The following is a 19,225-nucleotide window of genomic DNA, read 5'->3' on the forward strand; positions in this document are numbered from 1 at the left end:
AAAGAGAGCAAGCTTCACTACGGCAAGGTGTACATAAGTTCCAGCTCAACACATACATTCTGTAATGTGAAATAACTAAAGTAATTAACACCTCAATCAGTTATTCAGCAATTTTAAGAACAGACGCTTTACCCTTACTGAAACATCTAAAGTTAGGTGACTGGCGCACACACACACACACACACACACACACATATTAGATGCAAGGTACACACATGCACACAAACGTATAGTATAGTATCATCTTCATAGTTGCCTACCCTCCTGCATTCTGCAGGAGACTCCCTGAAATAGCAGCAATCTCCCTCTCTCCCCCATTAGTCTAGCAATCTCCTTCATTTTACCTAGTCCACATTACATGGTGACAATTTGAGGAAAACAAAAAGAAATTCGAGACATATACTTTTACATTGAATCATCTGCACCTTTTCCCAGCACTTAATCAAACATAGTAACTCTTACTGCTTTGGGGCTCATCTACGTTTGGATAGAAGTCATTTTAAATTACACACCCACTCTAGGTGCCATGTTCACAATCTCTTTTCACAATCTCTCCATATATGGAACTAGACACTCCCATTGGGTGAAGCATGACACCCCCCCCCCCCCTCACTGGGGCACATTGCAAAATTATATTACCAACTATAATCTCCCTGAAACTAGTTTCCAAAAGTAGGCACGTATGATCTACATATATAGAAGTCTAGTTTCCATGTGGCTCCAAAACACTGCCATCTGTTGGCAGCAAGTGAAACATCTACTAACTTTCCAAGCATTAGCTTCGAGCAGGCTTACTTGTAAAATATGGGAAGGAAGATAGGAGGAAGAGCTTCATAGTGCAAGTATTGTATTTATTAACCCCTTCCTGACAGAGCCAGTTTTTGCGTTCCTGACAGAGCCCTTTTTTTCAAATCTGACATGTATCACTTAAGTGGGGATAACTTTTTTTTGCTTTTACTTATCCCAGTGATTTTGAGATTGTTTTTTCGTGACACATTGTACTTCAAATTAGTGGTAAATTTGGGTCGATACAGTCTGTGTTTTTTTGTGAAAAATACCAAAATGTCGTAAAAAAATGGAAAATTTAGCAATTTGCAAAATGTTAAATTTTCTGCTTGTGAGACAAATAATCATACCACTCAAAATAGTTAATAACTAACATAGACCATATGTCTACTTTATGTTGCCATCATTATTTCAACTTCCTTTTAATTTTTTTGGACACTAGGAGGCTTACAATATGAATAGCAAATTCTCAAATTTTCAAGAAAATTTCAAACACTGATTTTTTTAGGGACCAGTTCAGTTCTGATGTGACTTTGAGGGACTTGTATGTGAGACACCCCCATAAATGATGCCATTTCAAAAACTGCACCCCTCAAAGTATTCAAAACAGCATTTTGGAAGTTTGTTAACCCTTTAGGTGTTTCACAGGAATTAAAACAAAGTGTAGGTGAAATTTCAAAATTTCTTTTTTTTTGCAGATTTTCAATTTTAATACATTTTTCTAAGGAACACAGTAGATTTTACTAGAGAAATGTGACTAAAAATTGATTCCCCCAATTCTTTTGTTTTCATAAATATCCTATATGTGGCCCTAGTGTGCACGGTGACCAAACCACAGGCTTCATAATAGAAGGAGCACCTACTTGATTTTGGAGCCTCCTTTTTATGAGATTATTTTTTAGGCACCATGTAGGTTTCTAGGCACCATAAGATGCTAAAAGTTAGGAACCTCCCCCACAAGTGACCCCATTTTGAAAACTACACTCTTCAGGGAATTCATCTAGGGGTATAGTGTACATTTCAAACGCCCAGGGGTTTCACCAATTTTGATACAACTGGGCTGTGAAAATGAAAAAAAATATTTTTTCATTTTCACAGCTCAGTTGTATCAAAATTGGTGAAACCCCTGGGGGTTTGAAATGTACACGATACCCCTAGATGAATTCCCTGAAGGGTGTAGTTTTCAAAATGGGGTCACTTGTGGGGGGGTTCCACTGTATGGGTGCTTCAGGGGTCATTCAACTAGAATCTGTGCTGCAAAATCCAAATATCACTCCTTCCCTTCTGAGTCCTGCCATGCACCCAACTGGTATTTTTTGGTCACATGTGAGGCATTGCCGTACTCGGGAGAAATTGGGGCACAGATTTTGGAGTGCTTTGTCTCCTTCATTCCTTGTGAAAATGAAAAATTTTGAGCCAGAACTGCATTTTTGTGTAAAAAAATGTAATTTTTTACACAAAAATGCAGTTCTGGCTCAAAATTTTTCATTTTCACAAGGAATGAAGGAGACAAAGCACCCCAAAATCTGTGCCCCAATTTCTCCCGAGTACGGCAATGCCTCACATGTGACCAAAAAATACCAGTTGGGTGCATGGCAGGACTCAGAAGGGAAGGAGTGATATTTGGTGGTGGAATGAATGGTGGGTGCTATGTCGCATTAGCAAGACCCCCGAAGCACCAATACAGTGGAACCCCCCCACATGTGACCCCATTTTGCTCACCAGCTTTGGGAGGGGGGCTGGCGCTGCGGCTGGTGGGGGGGTGGGAGAGGGGCTGGCGCTGCGGCTGGTGGGGGGGTGGGAGAGGGGCTGGCGCTGCGGCTGGTGGGGGGGTGGGAGGGGTGCTGGCGCTGCGGCAGCCGGGTGGGTGGGAGGGAGGGGGGGCTGCCGGGTGGGAGGGGGGGGGCTGGCGATCGGTGGTGATCGGTGCTGTCCTTAACAGCACCGATCACCACCGATCACTGTGTTACCGAGCGGCTTAGCCGCCGGTAACACAGAAAACGCTGCAATTGGCTGTTCACATTTGAACAGCCAATCGCAGCGATCGCCGCGAGGGGGGATGTCTGCTGTCAGGGACAGCAGACATCTCCAAACTGTCACCGCGTCTATAGACGCGGTGACAGTTTAAAACCATGACGTATATATACGTCTTCGGTCGGGAAGTACATATATATGTGTGTGTGTGTGTGTGTGTGTGTCTATATATATATATATATATATATATATAGACACACACATATATATATATACACATATATATATATATACACATATATATATATATATATATATATATGTGTGTATATATATATATATATATACACATATATATATATATATATATATATATATATATATATATAAAATTCAGTTTATTATCTATACAAGCAGCTTATGATGCTGCTGCTGCTGCTGGCGGGGGGGGGGAGGGGGGGAGCGCTGCGTGCGCTGCTGCTGCTGCCGGGGGAGCTGAGAGGGAGCTGCCGGGGTGAGTGCGAGCAGGGCTGCCGGGTGGGAGGGAGGGAAGTGGTGATCGGTGCTGTACTTAACAGCACCGATCACCACCGATTTCTGTGTTACCGAGCGGCTTAGCCGCCGGTAACACAGAAATAGCTGTGATTGGCTGTTCACATTTGAACAGCCAATCGCAGCGATCGCCGACCGGGGGGGGCACCCCTGCCCCCCCTGGGCGGCGAGGGGGGATGTCTGCTGTCAGGGACAGCAGACATCTCCAAACTGTCACCGCGTCTATAGACGCGGTGACAGTTTAAACCCATGACGTACATTTATGCCATGTGTCGGGAAGTACTTCCCGACCATGACGTAAATGTACGTCCAATGTCGGGAAGGGGTTAAAAGGCATCAATTGCTCATAAAAAAAACAAGTGAAAACTATATAACTTGTACCCTGCTTTTCAGCAGCGTGGGTTAAAATACCATGTGATTTGGTTTATTACCATCTCCACAGTCAGTCTCTCCTTAGCGTGATCTAGGGGTAACGCTGCCGTGTCCTGTATCTCTCCAACACAGTGGGATCGCTGGCGCACTTTTTCCCTTTTCCACTCTCCTGATCTATGACTGGCCAAAAGGTATGCATCTGTGTAGAACACGCCCAGACGCGTTTCGTCGATAACTTAGTCAGTGGGCTGTCCTACCAGACGCTCAACTCTCGTATTTCTACCAGCTCCATCAAATATATACATATCAAAATATCAAAGCATATACAGCTGTTTAAGCTAACTCCACTCAATTAAGAGCATGGACAGATCTTTCTTTTACTCAGCATAGATACGGTTAACATATTACCTCACTTTAAAATACCACAAGTACACTGAACAATACAATAGACATCACACACATTAAACACAGACTGCGCTATACGTGGACTGATACCCCTTTTAGACATACTACCTGGGATTTTGGCCAGGTTTACCCGGGATTTTCAACCCAGGTCACTCCCAGGATTTTAGTAACAGACCTCCTTTCACACTACACCCCAAATCCGGGAAAAACCCGGGTATACCCCTTTCACACATAAGCCAGGCTTTTCAAGCATTTCAGTGTTTCATCATTAAAATGGGACACACCCCGGCAGCAAAAAAAAGCAACATCACATGTTTAAAACTGAAAAACCCGGGTAAACCCATTCAGACATAAGCCGGGTATTATACCCGGGAGTTAAATACCGGGAAAAACCCTGGTCAATTGCAGGTGCTCAGTATCCGGGAGTGAAATCCCGGGTATACCCTTTCAGACATACACTACTCCCGGGTTTGGGCGCGTTCATGTGAAAAAAACCGGGATTTTCGCGTATGTCTGAAAGGGGTATTAGAGAGAGAGGGTGCAAATGCACTATGCTATCATTACATTATAATATATAATTCATACTTCTAATTTCACCACTTTACTATCCCTATTGTTTATTGTGGTGCCCTGGGGGGGTCCTTAGCTGGATCGTGTTTCGGGGTTCCCTGCGTCCCAGGTGGTGACCCCAGAGTGTTAGGGACCTGCTCGACAAGAGGTGACTGGTCGATTGGTGGGCAGGCCAATATCACTGGCCAATGATATACCAACAACCTCTTATTATATATTATAATGTAATGATAGCATAGTGCATTTGCACCCTCTCTCTCTGTGTAACCTAGTGTTCCCGCTAGGCTGTTTTAGCGGGACGCTGCGCCCTGCCCGATTTTTACAGGGTAAAATGCGCCCTGCCCTGCCAGCAGCGCCCTGCTAAAACAGCGTGGTGCCTGCCCTGGCTGTGTGCAAGGGGAAGCGCAGCGCCGCCTTAGACGGCGATTCCCATCGCTTCCCTGGCAGCACGGTAACTTCGGCGGTGCCGGCCCCGCCTCCTTTAGTGACGGCACCGGCCGGGCCCGCCCCTTTTCACAACGTCGCGGCCCGGGCACGCCCCTTTTCGTGACGTCGCTGCCCGGGACCGCCCACAATTGTGACATCGGCGGGCCCGGTCTGCCCCCCTTGCGCTGCGGCGCCCTTCCCGCCCTCATTTCTAGAGGGAACACTATAACCCATTTTATTCTCAGCAGATTGCACCTTTCATTACTGAGGGTGTGCAATTTAGAGCCAATTTCCTATACGTGGACTAATTAGGAATCTAAATACGGGTAGTGCGGGGTATATTCATTAATAGTTAAATCTATTTTTTTCACTCTCTCAGTATTATAAACTTTATACGGCACCCTAGGGTGTTCCATAATACGTTTACAACATCTTATAAGGTTATCGGTCCCTACTTTCAACTGAGTGGAATTTTACATGTCCATACATCAATTTTATTAGCAATTACCCACTATAAAAGGTTACACAATATATATATATATATATAGACCATTAACATTAGATCATTTTCTATTAAATGTAGCTTTATATGACAATACAATTTTTTTTTTAACCAACTACCCAACATGCAAGGAGTACATAGCGATGTCGTTACTAGAATCAAATTGGTCTGTATCATTTTCAACGGACACCTCTGGTGAAAGGTAGATGGATAGCACAAAAGGCAAATGGATAGACAGAAGTGACACATACTCTATCTTAAGTGTTCTCATTAAATGGCGTTATTTCAAAGTTCCCATTCAGCCCGTTTGGTATAAGGGTGTCTAGGGTTAAGATCCAGGGCGGGATGTATTAAAATACATCCCCGCCCATCACGGCCCCCCCGCCGCGATGCCGCCGCATATGTACTAACATATGCGGCTGGCATCGCGATGCGGTGACGGAGGCCCCCCGCGATACCTGGAATGTGGTGTGCGGGGGGTCTCCGTCACCTCTCTGCCCCCTTCTGCATCCCTCACGCTGGGGACAGCTATGCAAGCTGTCCCCGGCGCCTCTTCCTCCCCCTCTGCAGCCGGAAGGACGTCCGGCTGCGTCACTAGGGGGAGGAAGGTGTTACCTTCCGGGTCCAGGAGGACCTGGACCAGGTAAGAGAGGGGGAGAGGGGGGGGTCGGCGGGTTTTTCGGCGGAGGCGTCGGGCGGCGAAAAGAAGCCCATAGGCTTCTATAGGGTATCACCACCCAAAGGTGGCGATACCCTACACTGCGGTGACGTGGCGGTCGGGTAATAGTACATAGGAAAATGCGGTAAAACGGGGGTTTTACCGCATTTTCTCTTTAGTACATCTCGCCCCCAGTGTGTATCCCTCCGTATTAGTTGTTTCTCCCTATCACCACCCCTTTTATTGGGAAGTACCATTTCAATCCCCTTAAACCACTAGCATCCCCATCATGCTGTTGTAAGAATTGTCTAGGGATGCTAGGATTGCCAACTTTGTTCTTAATTTTCCTTGTATGCTCCAAGATTCTTATCTGTAATGCTCGTTTAGTTTTTCCGATATATGTATAGCCGCAAGGGCACATCAACATATATACTATAAACTTGGAGTTACAATTTATAAATTGTTTGATCTCAAAATCTTTACCAGAACGATCTTGAAAGTGTTTAGCACCTTTTTCTCCCATTGGGCAGATTTTACAGCCACCACACGTATAGAAGTATATGCCAATTTTTTCTGATTAGGTTACGGATTTCCTTTTCGGCGCTATTATACGGTGTCACAAACGGGCAGAAGAACTTTTTTTGTTGTTGCAAGTCGTTTTGTGTAGCTCTGGGTTCATTGCCTCTCCTCTTCTCTTTATACACTAGCAAATCTGATCTTGGGACTGCTAAAGCTTTGTTCTTAGAGGTTTCAATAAGGGACAGTGGGTACCCTCTTTCGAGGAACCTTTCTTTATATATCTCAGCCTGCTACTCAAACTTTGTTGACTACAATTTCGTCTTAGACGAGAAAATTGGGAAAATGGTATATTATTTTTCCATGCCGGTAAATGACAACTGGAATACTCCAAGTAGCGGTTTAAATCTACAGGCTTAAAGTGGGTGCATGTCTCAATTTTCTTACTCTTACTGTTTATACTCAGATCCAGAAATTCAAGTTCAGTTTCATCCACCACATGTGTGAATTTTAAGTCTAGCATGTCCTACACAGACGCATACCTTTGGCCGGTCACAGATCAGGAGAGTGGAAAAGGGAAAAAGTGCGCCAGTGATCCCACTGTGTTGGAGAGACACAGGACGCGGCAGCGTTACCCCTAGATCACGCTAAGGAGAGACTGACTGTGGAGACGGTAATAAACCAAATCACATGGTATTTTATCCCACGCTGCTGAAAAGCAGGGTACGAGTTATATAGTTTTCACTTGTTTTTTTATGAGCTATTGATGCCTTTTAATAAATACAATACTTGCACTATGAAGCGCTTCCTCCTATCTTCCTTCCCAGATTTGTACTAATCCCGTGGGGTCCCGGGATTCCCATTCAAAGGTTGGAAAGCTGCGGTCTTGGAGGAGAAAGATCTAGTGCAAAAAAAAAAAAAACTCTGAACGGTGTCAATATACACTTGGGACTAAACCGCAAAGCTGGAGCAAGGGTTTTTATTCTTAAATTTATGGTGGCTAAATAGCTAGCGTACCTCTAATCCGTCTGGTTGTTACTAGTAAAATATATTTACATATAGATGTGTCCTCATACTGCACATGTACCTGCATAGGAAAGTTAGTGTTTATCAGCATATCATTTTAATCAGCAGAGAGTGCTTGTTAGTCTTCTTCACACAGCAATGTAATAGAGTCTGAAATTAAAACCTATTGGTAATTTTACTAAAGCTTCTTAAAATGCAAGAAAGCAATCGGATTTTGTGTAGCATTTTCTAGAATGAAATCTGATTGGTTGCTGTGGACAACATCCCCCCACCTTTTTTTTTAGAAGCTTTAGTAAATTTACCCTCTGTCCTTAGGGAGTTGATGGGCAAATTTGTAAAACCCTGTGATCAGATAGTGGCCGCACAGAGTGAAAACCCACCCTGTGCAAGTCTACGAATGAATCGCTGATTGGCTGCCTGCTGCAGGTCCATTTGCAACTCACCATCGAATGATTTTTCCTGTCTGTGCAAGTTAGTGCAACTCTGACCCTTTTACAACTCTGGCATAGACAGGCCTATGGAGGCCAGAGCAAGGTGACCTCACACACTCTCCCTGAAAACGCCTGGGCACATCCTACATTCTTCTTTGACACTTCCAGGAAACGGCAGCTTGTTGCCCATAAAGGGTGGGTTGCTGCCAGTCCGTTGCAAGGGGATTTACAATAAGATTTTAGTAGTTTGTCGTGGTTTTACCTGCGCTTGCGTACCGCGATCTGTAGGTATGCGCAGTAATTCGATAATCGAATGCTGTGCAAATTCCCACAACAGCGATCAGCTCTAGTTCAACATGGTCAAAAGGTCAACACAAGCAAAAAGTCAGCATGAAAAAAGGTCGACATAGGACACCGTATAAGTGTACCACCACCACTTGCCATGCTTCGGGTATTCTATTATATTCTCCTTCTATGCCCACTGGGATGGTAAAGTATGAACAAGTTGGTTAAAAAAAAAAAAAAAAAAAAAAAAAACTCATGTCGAATAATTCTATGTCAACCTTTTTAATTTCGATCTTTTGATTGCGTTGACATTTTGACCATGTCGAGATTTTTAATGTGTCGACCTAATGACCACATCCCTCCAGTCAGCATTCATCAGCAGTGAGTGCAAAACTTTCCCACCCGCAGAATACTGCGGCCTGAAGGTGAAAACAGCATAGGGTAGGTCAATCCAGGGGTGCTATAAAGGCAGTGTGCATATGGTCAGATTATGTGTCAGTGGGGCACGGTGCCCCACTGACACAGCCTGGCAGGAAGTCTACCTACCTACAAAGCAATATGGTTATGCCAAGTTGCAAAGTTACCGGCTTTACTTATACATTTTATTCAGGCCCATAGTGCTGGAAATTCTTCCAGACCTGGGGAAGTAGTGGGCTAGTGCTAGAAGACTGTCCTGCATCCCAATAGGTGCATCTTCATGGGACTTTTTATCTGCAATATTGGGTGTTCTAAGTTCGGGCAGGTGGTGCCTGTTGCACTCATACAAAGGCACTGACAGATGGATTCACAACAGAATCATGCATATTAAAAACAATGAAGCAGCAGGCTGGAAGTGAGAAGCAAGAAATAGCAACATGGCAGTACGAGGGCAGCCATAGGGGGGGGGGGGGGGGGGGGACTGCAGGGACTCCAGTCCCGGCAGCCCAGACAGAGGGGGACCAGGACTGGGGTCTATTAAGAATAATTTGATATAATTTCACTTGACACATTATACAGAACCTGTAGAGGTTGAGTAGTGCTGCCGGCACTGAAAGTCTCACCAGGCATGCCGGGGTTTGATGAGGGGGTAGGGGGCCCTGCCTATTTTGTCAGTCCCGAGCCCCACAATTTTTGATGGCAGCTCGGGGTACAACCAACACCATCCAGTGTTGTCATGCTAAAGCTGGAGGAGCTGTGACCGCACTGTAGTGTGGCAGAAATTTTGGCAGTTAGTCATAGACTGCAGGGTCCCCTGTGGTGATAAGCATGTGTAGGATAGCCTGCGTTGTGGCAGGATCTCGCTTAACACTCTCCAAAAATTAGGCAACATATAAGACCTCAGTAAATTGACCCATTAGTGTCTTTCCAGAGTAACCAAGAGGGGAGTTGTATTGAAGACGGGACGTTGGCCAAAGCACCCAGATTTTATTTATGATCTTCTAGAGGGTACTAAATAAGTAAGTAGAAATGACTGGCTACATCCAATCTTAAACAGAATTTCCATCTTCGTAAATTTACTCCTTAGACCAGGTATGTCCAAACTATGCCCGCCAGCTGTTAACCCCTTCATGACAGAGCCCTTTTTTTCAAATCTGACATGTCTCACTTAAGTGGGGATAACTTTTTTTTGCTTTTACTTATCCCAGTGATTTTGAGATTGTTTTCTCGTGACACATTGTACTTCAAGTTAGTGGTAAATTTTGGTCGATACAGTCTGTGTTTTTTTGTGAAAAATACCAAAATATCGTGAAAAAATGGAAAATTTAGCAATATGCAAAATGTCACATTTTCTGCTTGTGAGACAAATAATCATACCACTCAAAATAGTTAATAACTAACAAAGACCATATGTCTACTTTATGTTGCAATCATTATTTCAACCTCCTTTTCATTTTTTTGGACACTAGGAGGCTTCAAATATGACTAGCAAATTCTCAAATTTTCAAGAAAATTTCAAACACTGATTTTTTTAGGGACCAGTTCAGTTCTGATGTGACTTTGAGGGACTTGTATGTGAGACACCCCCATAAATGATGCCATTTCAAAAACTGCACCCCTCACAGTATTCAAAACAGCATTTTGGAAGTTTGTTAACCCTTTAGGTGTTTCACTGGAATTAAAACAAAGTGTAGGTGAAATTTAAAAATTTCTTTTTTTTTGCAGAGTTTCAATTTTAATACATTTTTCTACCGAATACATTAGATTTTACTAGAGAAATGTGACTAAAAATTGATTCCCCCAATTCTTTTGTTTTCAAAAATATCCTATATGTGGCCCTAGTGTGCACGTTGACCAAACCACAGGCTTCATAATAGAAGGAGCACCTACTTGATTTTGGAGCCTCCTTTTTATGAGATTTTTTTTTAGGCACCATGTAGGTTTCTAGGCACCATAAGTGCTAAAAGTTAGGAACCTCCCCCACAAGTCACCCCATTTTGCAATCTACACCCCTCAGGGAATTCATCTAGGGGTATAGTGTACATTTCAAACCCCCAGGGGTTTCACCAATTTTGGTACAACTGGGATGTGAAAATGGAAAATTACATTTTTTTACACAAACATGCAGTTCTGGCTCAAAATTTTTCATTTTCACAAGGAATGAAGGAGACAAAGCACCCCAAAATCTGTGCCCCAATTTCTCCCGAGTACGGCAATGCCTCACATGTGACCAAAAAATACCAGTTGGGTGCATGGCAGGACTCAGAAGGGAAGGAGTGATTTTTGGATTTTGCAGCACAGATTTTGGTGGAATGAATGGTGGGTGCTATGTTGCACCAATACAGTGGAACCCCCCCACAACTCACCCCATTTTGCAAAGTACACCCCTCAGGGAATTCATCTAGGGGTATAGTGTACATTTCAAACCCCCAGGGGTTTCACCAATTTTGATACAACTGGGCAGTGAAAATGAAAAATTACATTTTTTTACACAAAAATGCAGTTCTGGCTCAAAATTTTTCATTTTCACAAGGAATGAAGGAGACAAAGCACCCCAAAATCTGTGCCCCAATTTCTCCCGAGTACGGCAATGCCTCACATGTGACCAAAAAATACCAGTTGGGCGCATGGCAGGACTCAGAAGGGAAGGAGTGATTTTTGGATTTGGCAGCACAGATTTTGGTGGAATGAATGGTGGGTGCCATGTTGCATTAGCAAGACTCCCAAAGCACCAATACAGTGGAACCCCCCCACAAGTCACCCCATTTTGCAAAGTACACCCCTCAGGGAATTCATCTAGGGGTATAGTGTACATTTCAAACCCCCAGGGGTTTCACCAATTTTGATACAACTGGGCAGTGAAAATGAAAAATTACATTTTTTTACACAAAAATGCAGTTCTGGCTCAAAATTTTTCATTTTCACAAGGAATGAAGGAGACAAAGCACCCCAAAATCTGTGCCCCAATTTCTCCCGAGTACGGCAATGCCTCACATGTGACCAAAAAATACCAGTTGGGTGCATGGCAGGACTCAGAAGGGAAGGAGTGATTTTTGGATTTGGCAGCACAGATTTTGGTGGAATGAATGGTGGGTGCCATGTTGCATTAGCAAGACTCCCAAAGCACCAATACAGTGGAACCCCCCCACAAGTCACCCCATTTTGCAAAGTACACCCCTCAGGGAATTCATCTAGGGGTATAGTGTACATTTCAAACCCCCAGGGGTTTCACCAATTTTGATACAACTGGGCAGTGAAAATGAAAAATTACATTTTTTTACACAAAAATGCAGTTCTGGCTCAAAATTTTTCATTTTCACAAGGAATGAAGGAGACAAAGCACCCCAAAATCTGTGCCCCAATTTCTCCCGAGTACGGCAATGCCTCACATGTGACCAAAAAATACCAGTTGGGCGCATGGCAGGACTCAGAAGGGAAGGAGTGATTTTTGGATTTGGCAGCACAGATTTTGGTGGAATGAATGGTGGGTGCCATGTTGCATTAGCAAGACTCCCAAAGCACCAATACAGTGGAACCCCCCCACAAGTCACCCCATTTTGCAAAGTACACCCCTCAGGGAATTCATCTAGGGGTATAGTGTACATTTCAAACCCCCAGGGGTTTCACCAATTTTGATACAACTGGGCAGTGAAAATGAAAAATTACATTTTTTTACACAAAAATGCAGTTCTGGCTCAAAATTTTTCATTTTCACAAGGAATGAAGGAGACAAAGCACCCCAAAATCTGTGCCCCCATTTCTCCCGAGTACGGCAATGCCTCACATGTGACCAAAAAATACCAGTTGGGCGCATGGCAGGACTCAGAAGGGAAGGAGTGATTTTTGGATTTGGCAGCACAGATTTTGGTGGAATGAATGGTGGGTGCCATGTTGCATTAGCAAGACTCCCAAAGCACCAATACAGTGGAACCCCCCCACAAGTCACCCCATTTTGCAAAGTACACCCCTCAGGGAATTCATCTAGGGGTATAGTGTACATTTCAAACCCCCAGGGGTTTCACCAATTTTGATACAACTGGGCAGTGAAAATGAAAAATTACATTTTTTTACACAAAAATGCAGTTCTGGCTCAAAATTTTTCATTTTCACAAGGAATGAAGGAGACAAAGCACCCCAAAATCTGTGCCCCAATTTCTCCCGAGTACGGCAATGCCTCACATGTGACCAAAAAATACCAGTTGGGCGCATGGCAGGACTCAGAAGGGAAGGAGTGATTTTTGGATTTGGCAGCACAGATTTTGGTGGAATGAATGGTGGGTGCCATGTTGCATTAGCAAGACTCCCAAAGCACCAATACAGTGGAACCCCCCCACAAGTCACCCCATTTTGCAAAGTACACCCCTCAGGGAATTCATCTAGGGGTATAGTGTACATTTCAAACCCCCAGGGGTTTCACCAATTTTGATACAACTGGGCAGTGAAAATGGAAAATTACATTTTTTTACACAAACATGCAGTTCTGGCTCAAAATTTTTCATTTTCACAAGGAATGAAGGAGACAAAGCACCCCAAAATCTGTGCCCCAATTTCTCCCGAGTACGGCAATGCCTCACATGTGACCAAAAAATACCAGTTGGGTGCATGGCAGGACTCAGAAGGGAAGGAGTGATTTTTGGATTTTGCAGCACAGATTTTGGTGGAATGAATGGTGGGTGCTATGTTGCACCAATACAGTGGAACCCCCCCACAACTCACCCCATTTTGCAAAGTACACCCCTCAGGGAATTCATCTAGGGGTATAGTGTACATTTCAAACCCCCAGGGGTTTCACCAATTTTGATACAACTGGGCAGTGAAAATGAAAAATTACATTTTTTTACACAAAAATGCAGTTCTGGCTCAAAATTTTTCATTTTCACAAGGAATGAAGGAGACAAAGCACCCCAAAATCTGTGCCCCAATTTCTCCCGAGTACGGCAATGCCTCACATGTGACCAAAAAATACCAGTTGGGCGCATGGCAGGACTCAGAAGGGAAGGAGTGATTTTTGGATTTGGCAGCACAGATTTTGGTGGAATGAATGGTGGGTGCCATGTTGCATTAGCAAGACTCCCAAAGCACCAATACAGTGGAACCCCCCCACAAGTCACCCCATTTTGCAAAGTACACCCCTCAGGGAATTCATCTAGGGGTATAGTGTACATTTCAAACCCCCAGGGGTTTCACCAATTTTGATACAACTGGGCAGTGAAAATGAAAAATTACATTTTTTTACACAAAAATGCAGTTCTGGCTCAAAATTTTTCATTTTCACAAGGAATGAAGGAGACAAAGCACCCCAAAATCTGTGCCCCAATTTCTCCCGAGTACGGCAATGCCTCACATGTGACCAAAAAATACCAGTTGGGTGCATGGCAGGACTCAGAAGGGAAGGAGTGATTTTTGGATTTGGCAGCACAGATTTTGGTGGAATGAATGGTGGGTGCCATGTTGCATTAGCAAGACTCCCAAAGCACCAATACAGTGGAACCCCCCCACAAGTCACCCCATTTTGCAAAGTACACCCCTCAGGGAATTCATCTAGGGGTATAGTGTACATTTCAAACCCCCAGGGGTTTCACCAATTTTGATACAACTGGGCAGTGAAAATGAAAAATTACATTTTTTTACACAAAAATGCAGTTCTGGCTCAAAATTTTTCATTTTCACAAGGAATGAAGGAGACAAAGCACCCCAAAATCTGTGCCCCAATTTCTCCCGAGTACGGCAATGCCTCACATGTGACCAAAAAATACCAGTTGGGCGCATGGCAGGACTCAGAAGGGAAGGAGTGATTTTTGGATTTGGCAGCACAGATTTTGGTGGAATGAATGGTGGGTGCCATGTTGCATTAGCAAGACTCCCAAAGCACCAATACAGTGGAACCCCCCCACAAGTCACCCCATTTTGCAAAGTACACCCCTCAGGGAATTCATCTAGGGGTATAGTGTACATTTCAAACCCCCAGGGGTTTCACCAATTTTGATACAACTGGGCAGTGAAAATGAAAAATTACATTTTTTTACACAAAAATGCAGTTCTGGCTCAAAATTTTTCATTTTCACAAGGAATGAAGGAGACAAAGCACCCCAAAATCTGTGCCCCCATTTCTCCCGAGTACGGCAATGCCTCACATGTGACCAAAAAATACCAGTTGGGCGCATGGCAGGACTCAGAAGGGAAGGAGTGATTTTTGGATTTGGCAGCACAGATTTTGGTGGAATGAATGGTGGGTGCCATGTTGCATTAGCAAGACTCCCAAAGCACCAATACAGTGGAACCCCCCCACAAGTCACCCCATTTTGCAAAGTACACCCCTCAGGGAATTCATCTAGGGGTATAGTGTACATTTCAAACCCCCAGGGGTTTCACCAATTTTGATACAACTGGGCAGTGAAAATGAAAAATTACATTTTTTTACACAAAAATGCAGTTCTGGCTCAAAATTTTTCATTTTCACAAGGAATGAAGGAGACAAAGCACCCCAAAATCTGTGCCCCAATTTCTCCCGAGTACGGCAATGCCTCACATGTGACCAAAAAATACCAGTTGGGCGCATGGCAGGACTCAGAAGGGAAGGAGTGATTTTTGGATTTGGCAGCACAGATTTTGGTGGAATGAATGGTGGGTGCCATGTTGCATTAGCAAGACTCCCAAAGCACCAATACAGTGGAACCCCCCCACAAGTCACCCCATTTTGCAAAGTACACCCCTCAGGGAATTCATCTAGGGGTATAGTGTACATTTCAAACCCCCAGGGGTTTCACCAATTTTGATACAACTGGGCAGTGAAAATGAAAAATTACATTTTTTTTACACAAAAATGCAGTTCTGGCTCAAAATTTTTCATTTTCACAAGGAATGAAGGAGACAAAGCACCCCAAAATCTGTGCCCCCATTTCTCCCGAGTACGGCAATGCCTCACATGTGACCAAAAAATACCAGTTGGGTGCATGGCAGGACTCAGAAGGGAAGGAGTGATTTTTGGATTTTGGAGCACAGATTTTGGTGGAATGAATGGTGGGTGCTATGTTGCATTACCAATACAGTGGAACCCCCCCACAAGTGACCCCATTTTGCAAACTACACCCCTCAGGGAATTCATCTAGGGGTATAGTGTACATTTCAAACCCCCAGGGGTTTCACCAATTTTGGTACAACTGGGCTGTGAAAATGAAAAATTACATTTTTTTTACACAAAAATGTACTTCTGGCTCAAAATTTTTCATTTTCACAAGGAATGAAGGAGACAAAGCACCCCAAAATCTGTGCCCCCATTTCTCCAGAGTACGGCAATGCCTCACATGTGACCAAAAAATACCAGTTGGGCGCATGGCAGGACTCAGAAGGGAAGGAGTGATTTTTGGATTTGGCAGCACAGATTTTGGTGGAATGAATGGTGGGTGCCATGTTGCATTAGCAAGACTCCCAAAGCACCAATACAGTGGAACCCCCCCACAAGTCACCCCATTTTGCAAAGTACACCCCTCAGGGAATTCATCTAGGGGTATAGTGTACATTTCAAACCCCCAGGGGTTTCACCAATTTTGATACAACTGGGCAGTGAAAATGAAAAATTACATTTTTTTACACAAAAATGCAGTTCTGGCTCAAAATTTTTCATTTTCACAAGGAATGAAGGAGACAAAGCACCCCAAAATCTGTGCCCCCATTTCTCCAGAGTACGGCAATGCCTCACATGTGACCAAAAAATACCAGTTGGGTGCATGGCAGGACTCAGAAGGGAAGGAGTGATTTTTGGATTTTGGAGCACAGATTTTGGTGGAATGAATGGTGGGTGCTATGTTGCATTACCAATACAGTGGAACCCCCCCACAAGTGACCCCATTTTGCAAACTACACCCCTCAGGGAATTCATCTAGGGGTATAGTGTACATTTCAAACCCCCAGGGGTTTCACCAATTTTGGTACAACTGGGCTGTGAAAATGAAAAATTACATTTTTTTTACACAACAATGTACTTCTGGCTCAAAATTTTTCATTTTCACAAGGAATGAAGGAGACAAAGCACCCCAAAATCTGTGCCCCCATTTCTCCAGAGTACGGCAATGCCTCACATGTGACCAAAAAATACCAGTTGGGTGCATGGCAGGACTCAGAAGGGAAGGAGTGATTTTTGGATTTTGGAGCACAGATTTTGGTGGAATGAATGGTGGGTGCTATGTTGCATTACCAATACAGTGGAACCCCCCCACAAGTGACCCCATTTTGCAAACTACACCCCTCAGGGAATTCATCTAGGGGTATAGTGTACATTTCAAACCCCCAGGGGTTTCACCAATTTTGGTACAACTGGGCTGTGAAAATGAAAAATTACATTTTTTTTACACAAAAATGTACTTCTGGCTCAAAATTTTTCATTTTCACAAGGAATGAAGGAGACAAAGCACCCCAAAATCTGTGCCCCCATTTCTCCAGAGTACGGCAATGCCTCACATGTGACCAAAAAATACCAGTTGGGTGCATGGCAGGACTCAGAAGGGAAGGAGTGATTTTTGGATTTTGGAGCACAGATTTTGGTGGAATGAATGGTGGGTGCTATGTTGCATTACCAATACAGTGGAACCCCCCCACAAGTGACCCCATTTTGCAAACTACACCCCTCAGGGAATTCATCTAGGGGTATAGTGTACATTTCAAACCCCCAGGGGTTTCACCAATTTTGGTACAACTGGGCTGTGAAAATGAAAAATTACATTTTTTTTACACAAAAATGTACTTCTGGCTCAAAATTTTTCATTTTCACAAGGAATGAAGGAGACAAAGCACCCCAAAATCTGTGCCCCCATTTCTCCAGAGTACGGCAATGCCTCACATGTGACCAAAAAATACCAGTTGGGTGCATGGCAGGACTCAGAAGGGAAGGAGTGATTTTTGGATTTTGCAGCTCAGATTCTGGTGGAATGAATGGTGGGTGCTATGTGGCATTAGCAAGACCCCCGAAGCACGGTGAAATGATGAACCTAATAATCCATAGATGTGTGGTATATTTTGAAACACTCCTTTATACATAGGCCGGGTTTGTCGGGGCAAGTTTCACAGTGGAAAATAGTTTCCTTTCTTATTCCCTTTTTATAGCAAACTTTGCACCTTTTTTGTGTCCTGCCCTTTCTTGCAGTGGAGGGGATTTCGTTGGGAAAATGCTGCCCTGGTACAATACGGGGGCCAGTACTAGAAGTACTGGGGCCCTCTGCCTGCTGGTTCCCAAATATTAGGCCCTTTATGACTTTCTCTTGAAAGTGCATAAATGTCCCCCTCTGGCCGGTAGAACGGAATAGCACGTAAGCGTTATACAGTGCCATCTGGATGATATACACGGCCAGCTTATTGTACCAGATATTTGTTTTCCGCAGGGCACTGTACGGCTTCAGTACCTGATCTGAAAGATCCACTCCGCCCATGTACTTATTGTAATCTAGGATACAATTTGGTTTTGAGGTGTGGGTACTGGTACCTCGTACAGGGATGGAGGTGGTACTGTCTCCATGAATTGTTGTCAGTATAAGGACATCCCTCTTGTCCTTATATTTGACCAACAACATATTTTCGGTGCATATTCCCCTGCTTTCACCCCTTCTTAGTACTTGGGCAATGTGCGTTTTGGGGAGGCCTCTTTGGTTCTTGCGCACAGTACCGCAAGCTGCTGTACCTCTTGAACCAAGGGCCTTAAACAGGGGGATGCTAGTGTAAAAGTTATCCACATAGAGGTGATAACCCTTATCCAGGAAGGGGTGCATTAAATCCCAGACAATTTTTCCACTAACACCTACGAGGGAGGGGGGGCATTCTGGCGGTTCAATTCTTGAATCCTTCCCTTCATATACCCTAAACTTGTGGGTGTACCCTGTGGTGCTTTCACACAGCTTATACATTTTTATGCCATACCTTGCTCTCTTACTGGGAAGGTACTGGCGGAATTTAACCCTTCCTTTAAAATGTATAAGGGACTCGTCAATGCTAATACATTTATCAGGGATGTATAGCTCTGCAAATTTGGCACTGAAATGATCAATGACCGGCCTGACTTTGAATAGCCTGTCAAAGGTGGGATCATCTCTGGGTGGGCACTGTGCATTATCAGTGTAATGTATAAATTTATGGATTGCCTCAAAACGAGCCCGAGTCATGGCCATACGGTAAAATGGGGTGCTGTACAGAACATCTGTACTCCAATATTGCCTAATTTGTGGCTTTTTTACTATGCCCATATGAAACACCAGACCCCAAAACGTCATCATCTCTACTGCATCTACAGGGGTCCACCTAGCAAATGATGACGTGGGG

At 44.0% G+C, this 19,225-nt stretch overlaps 1 protein-coding gene across 11 annotated transcripts in view; it reads right to left on the reverse strand.

Annotated features, from left to right (window-relative positions):
* BAIAP2 (BAR/IMD domain containing adaptor protein 2) overlaps window positions 1-19,225 on the reverse strand; it is a 199,357-nt gene that overhangs the window by 31,256 nt on the left and 148,876 nt on the right. The gene's annotated exons all lie outside the window — the stretch shown is intronic.

The sequence above is a fragment of the Crinia signifera genome, chromosome 6 (genome assembly GCF_055691185.1).
Source record: "Crinia signifera chromosome 6, ASM5569118v1, whole genome shotgun sequence".
Classification (NCBI taxonomy): domain Eukaryota; kingdom Metazoa; phylum Chordata; class Amphibia; order Anura; family Myobatrachidae; genus Crinia; species Crinia signifera.